Source organism: Melanostigma gelatinosum (assembly GCF_949748355.1).
Source record: "Melanostigma gelatinosum genome assembly, chromosome: 10".
NCBI classification, from domain to species: Eukaryota; Metazoa; Chordata; class Actinopteri; order Perciformes; family Zoarcidae; genus Melanostigma; species Melanostigma gelatinosum.
The window spans coordinates 19,488,040-19,499,034 of record NC_136643.1 but is presented as its reverse complement, the minus strand read 5'-3'; positions in this window follow the sequence as shown (position 1 = coordinate 19,499,034).

The window sequence follows — 10,995 nt, the reverse complement described above, 5'->3', positions numbered from 1 at the left end:
CAGCTGGAGATGTGGGCAAGATGTTAAGAAGAAAAAACACGTTTCAGATTGAGGTCCAATTAAAATGGTTGGCTGAAGCATCTGTCTGCCCTCTTGTCAATTATTATTAATATTATTATTTTAATGTTTCTGTTTTTTCAGTCAGTAGATCATAACCAAGGACTCTTTTGTTGGGGTGTTTACACACTTGAGATCTCTCATGTGTCGTGACGTCTTTTCCCTTGTCTTTGACTCGCTCTTTTCCTCATGTATGGTAATTATCACTGCTTAAGCTAGACCAGAAGTGCCCAGCTTTCAAACTACACTGAATGCAGCGGTGGTTGAGTCTGTCACAGTTTATGGTCACGTAGGATCTCGTCGCAGTGAGAGATGATTCTTTGACAGTCACTCAATAACTGTCACACTGTTTCCTTTGTGTGAGAAGTACATGTTTTCAGATTAACCTCAAAAGAAACAGACCCGACTCTTCCTCTTCCTCTTTATGGGAGAGCAGGCAAAGGCATCTGAGGTGCTAAGAAAGCACCATGTACACACAAGTGAATGCTGTTTGATTAACTTGCTCCATTGGGTATTGCCATGAAAACCTCTTCATTGTTGGAGGTTTAAGAATCCACAAAGGTAGAGGGGATGAAAACAGTGATCACTCCTCCACTGTTAGATGGTCTGGGGATATTCTCAGCTCTGATTATCTGCGTGTTCCCAAACTGAGAGTGAGAGTGTGTTTCTTCATTTACACCGCTACAGGATTATCTCTGCCTGAGTGACTTCCTGCTCCAGTCTCACCTCAATAGGACCGGTATTCATTTCCACACTGCCTATTACTGCCAGAAAGGGAATGAAACAACTAGCAATCACAGAAAAAAAGCTTCAAAGCCCACAGGAGTTACTTTCTCTGACAAATTCATTATTTAATTTTCATCTGGATAATTTATCCAGGGAAATTCAACAGAGCACCATTTCCAGCACTCCTTTTCATCAGAAAATGGCTACATACCGTCCCAGTGCTTTCAAGAGAGCGAGTGAGCTCTTCTTTTTTTATCAGATCAGTCCTTCAACAACAAAAGCAGAAACACACGTATACATTCTCCAGTCTAAATGTCAAGTGAGAGGTGCAGATGTCGGGTGGTATTTCATGTCAGGGTGATACTGACAGGAAAGAAGGTGCAGCAACAAATTCTCATCATTGGACCATTAATTCAGCTTTTCACACCTGGCATCACACGCGTAGAACATACTAAACAGATGCATTTTGATATTAGCAATACCTTTTTGAAATCCTTATTACACCATAATAGGGAAGATAAAAGTGTACGCGTGTGTGTATTATTTGTCTGTTTTTCTCAGTGAGGCAGTAGAAGACAAAAAAACCCCAGAATGCATTTTCTACACAGAAAACACTCTAATTGGCCAAACACGCTGAGTGTTTGCAACAGCGAGCATGAGCAATAGCCGTGGTGACACGTTGTTAGCTCCAACACTCTGATGAGCTCATTAGAAAGATAGTGCAGAATATTACAGGCAAACCAAATCAAATACCAACAGTTGCCTCACAGCTGAACATTTTCAAGTGTCGGGCTCAGTCTCCTAAAATGTTGTCTTTAATCAAAATATTTTTGATAGATTAAACAATCAATAATTTCCTGAACTCAATCTGCAGCTCCGCTTGGCTTTGTGGAGCTTCACAGTGAGTGCCTGCTCATTGTTTGGCCCCACAGCCCCCAACTTTACAATTCTGTTTCAGTATCATCACCTTTCTCGTAACGTGGCACTACTAGAGAGCAAACTTCAAGAAAAAAGCTCTGAAAATCCACTGTGCACTATACCTGCCCAGCACCAAACGTCAGACAGGCACCGTTTGCGACCAGATGGTGAAAATAGTGCAGAACTTAGCAAATAGTTTCAAATATTTGTCTCTGCTTTTATAAGACTGGACCGGCTGGTGCTAGTTGGTTAGGATACTCATTTTAGTCGGTATCAATACGTATACGTCTCTGACATAAGGTCAGCACTGTGATCATCATGGCCATATCTTTACGTTGCAACTTTAAAACCACTCTCCTATTTTGTTGTGTTATGGCTCTCCGCTCGCCCAAAAGCAACCTTGGAAACCACATTCATATAGTTGTTGTAGAACACGGATTGAAGTATTTTATATTCCCCAACTGCCTGTACGGAGTGGACCATCGAAGACAACAGTTTCAATAATATTACAGTGTATTTGGTGCAGGTCTTAGTTGGTACAGTCTGGTCATTGTTGCACTGCTTTTCAACACCACAGTCCTGAGAAAATCCTTTATCTTGTTTTCTCACGTTGGAAGAGTTGGTGAATCTGCTGCTTGAAAAAAAACATATCAGGCAGAGAATTGCAGCTTGCTGTCAGAGCAAGTCTGCACCACTCTGACCTGATGTGGTATTTTGATCCAATACTCTATACACTGGTTACCAACTGTGACTCTGCAAGATGCAGATGAGACATGTGGACGAAAAGATGCACAAAACGAACAGTTGGGGCTGAGGCTGTGCTGCTTGTGGAAGCTTGTTGCCATGGATTTGTAGCCTCATGCGCCACCAGTTTACTCAGGGAGTTTTGGGATTCACGGTCGGGATTACAACTTCTGAAGCAGCCAAGAAAAACAGTCGGTGGCTCCGGCTTTAAGGAAAGGACATGTGGAATCCAAAACATGCAAAGTTATCCATTATGAAACACAGAAGGGTAGTTACAGTACACACCATGTCCTATTTACTGTGTGGAGAACTGTGATGTTTACAGTGCACTTAAGTGTCACAGAAGCATCGGAAGTTCCCAGAAGACACTGGTTTCAAGGCTCCATATTAACGCTTGAAAAGTTTAACCTATTTTTTTGCCCTCAAAATACTCATTTCCCCAGCAATCAGAGAGTTGTCACGTGAATTCAAAGTATGGCGGATCCCAAAGATACATTTCAAACCGGGTCAACTAATTTTGCAAAGAACGTAAATCAGTCAGGCATAAAAAAATAATCAGCTGTAGAATTGTTTTTGTACCAAGTAGAAATAGACCCAATGTAGGGTTTTGAGAAGCGTGAGTATATGGGTGGCACACGAGAGAGAGACAATCTCACTAAGTCCCACTCAAACAGAAATTAGAGCGTGTTTAGCTTCTGTACTGTGACGTATTCCCCAGTGAAATGGACGATTTGAGCAGTGGAGTTATGACAGGGATTTAAATCAAGTCCATAGATTTTCAGTATGTGTTGTTTTTATATATATTGTTAAATAGGTCCACAATTAACCGGGAATGTGATCTAAAATGGTTAAAAAGACATTTTTTCATTTCATCTCGACTTTAAACCTCCTGCAATATGTGGTCTCTACACCATATGTTCCAAGACCATGTGTAATATATGCACCAGCTGCCATTTTTTATTTGAATAATTCAAATCCTAAATAAACACTGCTTGTGTAATATCTGCATAATGACAAAAATATCTCTATTACACACTCTACACCATGACAACTTGTACAAAATCAATCAACAATCTATAAAGTCACAATGAACTGTGCAGGTCGATCTAATGTGATATAATGTAGCAGATGCAAAGAGTTGTGCTTTGTGGGACACCAGAACTTACTCTTGGCCTGTTTCGCTGTAACAGCAGTGAATGGAGGCACCCACCTGATAAAGTAATCCCCAGACAGGTGGTAACACAAGATCAATTCAACTTTCAATCCAAAGCACAGTGGTAAAAATCCCCAAGTTTTCACAGATTCCAAAAGTATTTATATGCCCGACGTTGAAAAGACGTTTAAAAGACGTCTATGCCCGACGTTGAAAAGACGTTTAAAAGACGTCTATGCCCGACGTTGAAAAGACATTTAGACGTTCAAAAGTGAAAGTTTTTCGCCGACTATTTGTAGATGTTGGAAAGACGTTCACGCTTAGACCAGATTTAAACGTGATTTGCAATACTATAATTTGTCGTCCTCTACATTGTGCTAATACTAATATATCATGATTTAGAGGCTTACTAAGAAACCACACCCAGATTTATCAGTTGAAATCCAGTATTGGATTAACATCACGTTAATATCTGGTCTAAACGTGAGCGTTGAATCAACGTCTACAAATAGTCGGCTACTAACCGTGTATTCAACCTCACCATGTTTTAACCGTGTATTCAACCTCACCGTGATTTAACCGTGTATTCAACCTCACCGTGTTTTAACCGTGTATTCAACCTCACCGTGATTTAACCGTGTATTCAACCTCACCGTGGTTTAACCGTGTATTCAACCTCACCGTGATTTAACCGTGTATTCAACCTCACCGTGGTTTAACCGTGTATTCAACCTCACCGTGGTTTAACCGTGTATTCAACCTCACCGTGTTTTAACCGTGTATTCAACGCCGAAATGCTTACAGTGCTTCTGGATCTATAACACATCAACAGTTTCCACTTACAGGACAAAAGACCAAGTGACACAGCAACAGTTCATTTGTATTTATTAAAGCACAATATAAATATAATAATGTTCTTTATATAAAAACATAATCTCCTTTTCCTTCTTTAAATGCCGTTTTCAAAGCCACACAGGAGCAAAAATTACATCACAAAAATGTTATCACATACAATTTTAGAGACTGTGAAAGCGATGAATCGATCAGTTTGTGTTGCCCACTCTCTGCCTGCAGTGTTGACGACACGCTCAAAAAGGTTGACATTTAAAAAGAATGAAAGCGTAGCAACACACCCAGCACTACAACGCTGTCTTTCACACATTCACACATTGCTTTGTAACGCAAAGAATGGAACAATTAATGTTAATGTAGTATGAAATAGTGTCTGCCAGGAAGGGAAAAGCCCGCCTGAGAGCTTGATGAGGTTGTACCTGCACATATTACACTGTCTTTTATTGTATGTGTACAGCTGTCAGTAAGTTACAAGCTTGAGTGGATCTAGATAAATAAAGAACCCGACGTGAAGTTGCAGCGTGTGAGGCAGACTGTGAGGAGCCAGTCATCATCTGAAATACATTTAGCTGGAGTCAGTCAACAACGACACCCTGATCCTGTCTAATGACTTTTCCCTCAAACACCAACCACGTTCATGAATTGCTCTGTACACCCGACTGTGTACAGAGCTCTGTGGAAAAGAACAAGGCAAAACATGAAGCTGCGGTTCGAGGACTCGAGGGGTTTTGTGGCGCTTGTTGATCTGTAGCCTCCTTGTGGTCTGGTGAGGCAAAAGCACAATGTAGGCCACACAAGAAGGAGGCAGACTTTGAAATGACATTTTATAGCTGAATGCACAGGCTGCGTGCTGTTGTAAAGTTATGTCATTAAGTATTATACTGTAAGCCATGTCCAAAAACAAATGTAATTTTCAAGAGCAAGTTAACAGTTAAGCTATCTACTCTAATGAGTAGAGTAGAGTGGAGTAGTGTATGGTCAAGTAAATGTCCCTGAGAACAATTTGGCCCACAGAGAGCAGGCCATGAATATTAGGGAAAGTACAGGTGGAGCATGTTTAGAAGTTCAAGTGGCAAAACTAATGGCAACAGAAACTTCAATTCCTTTACTCTGGATTTTTATGGATTTCAGGCTTCAGTCTTCAAATTGCATATAATGCAATTCAAAATGATATTTCTAAGTAAGTTAGATATTTAGATTTGAAACGTAGCCTGACTTGCTTTGAGTATGGATTGGATTATGTTATGCTCACTGTGCAAGGCTGTTTGACTTAATTCAAGTAAATGTCACTTGTCTTAATTAGCAATTTGATCATATATGGGTTGTGATTAGCAAGGCACAAGGGACATATTACAGGACCTGCAATATACTTTGACAATTATTTTAAGCTCTGGAGTTTCAAGACTCATTTCAACTTTTAGTCTTTTGGCTTTATGGTTTATTTTCAACTTTATATTGCGGCAAAATATCACATTTCAAGGTTTGGACTGTGTTTGGATGACTTTCTCTTCCACCTGTCACATTTCATTGATTTCAAGAGTAATACCTTTTTAAGACTGGTAGCTGGACACTCTGTCTTATCTTCAGAAATCTTATCAAGTAAAAAATCCCTTGTGGCACTGTCGGGCACATTTGCTTGTTCCAAGCAAAAGAAAGCTCATAGCTAGAATGTTTGGAATTACATTTGATGGGACATTTTTGCGAGTGTGTCAGTATCACCGTCACCAAAAATGCTTGAAACATTTGAATGCGTTTCCATTCAAATGTTCTTCTGTCCTTCCATGCAGACCCCCCCCCCCTCCCCCCCCCCCCACACACACAGTAACCAAGTCTGCAATGCAGATAAACAGGGCTATCCACCCCCATAAGCTTTCATTTGTGGACGCCCATAGGGCACGGCCCTCGTTTAGCAAATGAGGGGATAGATGGAAACATATTTTGTAGACTTACAAGGCACATGAGTAAACTGCCCTGCCTTGATGCCTGTTGCCTAGCTACCACCTACATCCATCCTCTATGATTGTTATTCTATTGAACTCTTTTTTTCTCATTTTTTTTGCCAGTGCAGAGAGAATACTTGAATGAAGCTCGTTACATCACGTGCATATAAGCGTGTGTCCATCACGTACCGTACACATCGTTGTCTCGTTCTTTTAATCTTTCCCTACTTTTGCAATTCTTTGTTCCCCTCTCTTCACTTTATTTGAACATTGTGCATCACAACCCTTGGATCAAGATGGCATTGTGCATCAGGAATGAGCTCGTTTTCGTTCTTGTTTTTGAATGGACTACTGCATGGTGCAATGCACATGAGGCGAATGATTTTGAACTCAATGTATTGAGACAGTTGTTTCTCACAGTGGAAAACAATTACACAAGTACGCAGCAGTCTGGGAAGACCAGTTTCTTAATCAGGATTCAACTGCTACTTCAGAGTCTAACAGACAAACAAGTGCTTTGAAATACGTCTTGAATCTAAAGCAGTGTCACCCCCCATACACCCAGCACTTCCAGTGCCATTTTTATATTTATTTATCATTATTTTATAATATCTGGTCCATTGTAGACCCTTGTGTCACTTTCCTGGCAGTGCGTTTCAACTCAGGCATCTATCTGTTAGATTTACTTGTCCTTCTTGCAACATCTTGTTATTCAGTGTATTTGTCCGTCAGACTGTGAGCACTGCAAAGAGCAGAGGAGAACAGAGTCACATAGAGCAGGATGCCAGCAGCAGTGTTTGACTATGTAAAGACAGAGAGGCCAAACTCGTCTGGTGCCACAATTGTATATGGATTGAAAAATAAAAGTCTCTTTAAACATTCAGCATGCTGTGCAATAAATATATTTAGCGAGTGCAATAATGTTGGTGTGTTTTTTTCCGAAGGAAGAAAGGGACAGTGTGTGCTCAAGGCTGCAGGCTCAGTGGCTGAAATGTGGCGGATGGATTCAAGAGAAATGGAGGAAACTGAGATCACAGCTGGAGTTTCGCAGTAGGTTTATGCAATTCATTTATTTATTTATTTTCTTTTACTGCAGTCATGACTCACTCTATACGATCATAGTATAATTATCGGAGATGGATGTTTTTGAAGTTGCACTTGTATGGGGGTGTTTGCCAAGGACATTTGAAAACCGTTGATGGTAAATTGGATGGTTTATTTACTTGCATTACCTTATATGGAAACTTTTCCGCAGTGTGCGATGAGTGGCGAGGAGATAAGACTCGGTGTACTTATTGTGAATCAAAGATTAGTTGCCAATTTAAAATTACCTGCCATTAGCCTTGTTCAAATCGAGCAATTGTAAGTTAATCATGACTTTGTGTGAGTGAAAGCCCATCACATTGTATGTATTGAAACTTGTTGAAAGGAGCTATAGAGAACATAACAAAATGAATTTGCTCCGCATCATCTTTTCTACACAACAGATGAATACCACTTGATTTTTGTATCAGTACATCTGCTCTTATTCGACAAAGAAACTGAAAAATAAATCAGAAACATTTCCTGAGAAACGGGATCTCCGAAGAATAGCACATGCAAGGTGAAGTGTTTCATTAAAGCGAGAGCTGTAAATGAATGTGGGGATAGTGTCGTTTAAACCAACACATATTTGACGTGGCATTAACTTAATGGAGCGAGATAGTAATCTGCGAGAGAAGAGCGGAGCAGATTCAGAACCTGTTCTTGTTTCCTTCTCTGGACGGTTAACCTTTGCTGTTCGAACAGGGTTTGTTGAATATGTTGATGAAATTAGCCTTCTCGGATGCGTTCCGGGCGGTGTTTGTGCTGTGGTTGGTGAGTCAGGCGCAGCTCTGGGCAGATGGTGGTCAGAGTGGTGCATGAGGCTTGATATTCATTAGGAGTGCTGACCTCTGCCATGATGTATTCAAGCATCCAACAAACCTCACTCAGAGTTCACCCCTGCATAATGAATGGGTGCAGAAATTCAAAAACAAGACAAAAAGCCATTTTCAGCTCTCGGTTTCACACCCACTTCCCCTCTCTCGCGGTTTGGTCGGGTAAAAACAGGGATATTCTGACAAAATTCAGTTTCAATGTTTATTTAGAATCAACAAACTCTGGAGCTGATTGCTTTATTCAAGGTTGGTTATATGAAGAATTTGCTGAGGTGCCGCAGGGTCAATCAACAAAGTACAGTGTGTATTAATAAAAGAAAAAGCACGCACCCACACTCAGCCATGCAATTCTTTCCCGAGTAAAACTCTGAACAAATAAAAAATAAAAAAGCTGCAGTAAGTTTGGTTTTGCTGGCTGAGGGAGATCTTTGACAGCAGGAACTTAGTTCTGGCACAATCCACTCAATAATGCTGTGTCCACACTATTTACTGAGTCATCATAATCATTAATGAGCATTGTAATGTTGTGAGATTTATAAAAAATGATGTGGTAACAGTTAGTAATAGACTCAATTAATTATCAAATAATCAATTATATTAGTGTACGCAACTAATAGTTTGTCAGCTTTGTCCAAATTCAATCTTCAAAGAAATGATATGAACGATACCTGCATTATTAGAGATGTACTCTGTGCACAGGGTTTGATCATTGGGAATGCTCCTAATTCGCGTCTCTTTTTTTTGCGTGGTTTGGAAAGTTTGCTTAAAATGTGTTTGACAATGTGCATAAGGTGACTGTAAACATGTTGTTCCTTGCACTCAACATTGTTGACTGGGTGATAATAGCGAGTTACTTTACACATCGGGATAAACCCTCTGAGATGGGCCATCTCCTTTTTCACACATGCACACAAACACCTGGTACACTGTATGTACGCATGTGATACCTGTGAGAATGTATCACCGCACTCTGTTCCCACTGCGTCGGTGGATGGATCAGTGGTCTTTGGAGTGTGTGTGTGTGTGTGTGTGTGTATATATATATAGGTGGGGAAGGGAATATAGGAATATACCTGTATGTGATTGTTTCAACAAGTGTATATATGTGCTTGTTACAACAAGTGTTTTTATTATACTTAAGTGTGTGTGTGTGTGTGTGTGTGTGTGTGTGTGTGTGTGTGTGTGTGTGTGTGTGTGTGTGTGTGTGTGTGTGTGTGTGTGTGTGTGTGTGTGTGTGTGTGTGTGTGTGTGCGTGAAGGGGAGGGAGGATGAGGAAGGGGATCTAGGACAGGTGCTTTAAGAGAACCCTTTGACTCATGGTCTCTTCACTAATTAAGTTTAGGCTCTTTATGTGCATATGTATGTGTGTGTGTGTGCGTCTACTTATCTGTCCATGGGAAAGCTTTGCCTTTTCCACTCCCTCATCCTTTGATTATCTGAAAGCATATTCAGTCCACACAAGTCTGATCCAAGCTCTTTGAAACTTCCATTTGCTGGTATTTTAAAATTAAAAAATTCAACATATCGTGACATTCGGCCATTTTCTGTGTGTTTTAGCGTACTCACCCCTGAAACTGTTTAGGACGTCATTACAACAGCAATCTGGCAAAAATATAGACGATATTTGTTATGATAACAATTGAACATGTTATGTGCTTCATGCAGCAAAATAAAGTATTACAATACAATAAAGTATTACAGTGGAGGCAATTCAGAGTAAGATACCCTTTACCCAACCTTTGTATCACAATATAAATATACATATATATATATATATATATATATATATATATTCATCATATCAGAGGAAAACAGCACTGACCTGATCATGTGTGATTAATAAGTCAAATATTTAAACCAAATGTGATATTTCAAAGGTAGATTTTCTCAATCATAGTCAACTGTTTAGTATTTATGTGTTGTGGTTACATGTACTGTTGTGTCAATCTTGTTTCATCTCAGCAGGCTGTTACACCATCAACTGATTACATGGAAGGCCAATCTGTGATTGTTATGAATTATGTAGAATTATTATAGTCTGATCTTTTCATTTAGAATCGAAATGACTGAAGAATCGTTTTAAATATCTGCCGCTGAATTTTAGGAGGAGATTCACAGCAGTGCACATATTGATATAAAACAGAGGTGGTTCAGTCTCTGTGTGCAAAAATAAACCTGCATTCGCCAGCTGGGAGGATGGTCTTTACCCTGAGTGGGAGTCGTTGGCTGAAATGGAAGAAGAGAGAGAAATATTTGAAGGAGGATATGGCGCTGGCGATTTCTTTTATTGTCACACACCATTACATTCAGTTGTCTTCTCAATATTGGGGATTCGGTGTGTGTGTTTGTTTCAAACCTGCTCTGGTGTAATGAGATTTGTCAAAGTCCGTTTCGATTTCCTTTGCAATTTGTCACAAAGGCTTTTATTTATCAGTGCTCGTTCTCGTTGTGTTTTGTTTAATCACACGACAGATTAAAGACTCACGTGTATTGAGGTTGCAGATTGAAGGGGAGATGGAGGAAGTGACTCCATGTCATCAGCATTTGGATTCATCGTTTGATTTTGATGCCAGACACATTTAACAGACATATATATATATATATATATATATATATATATATATATATATATATATATATATATATAACATTTATAAGCATTTCTTAACACTTGAATGAATACAAA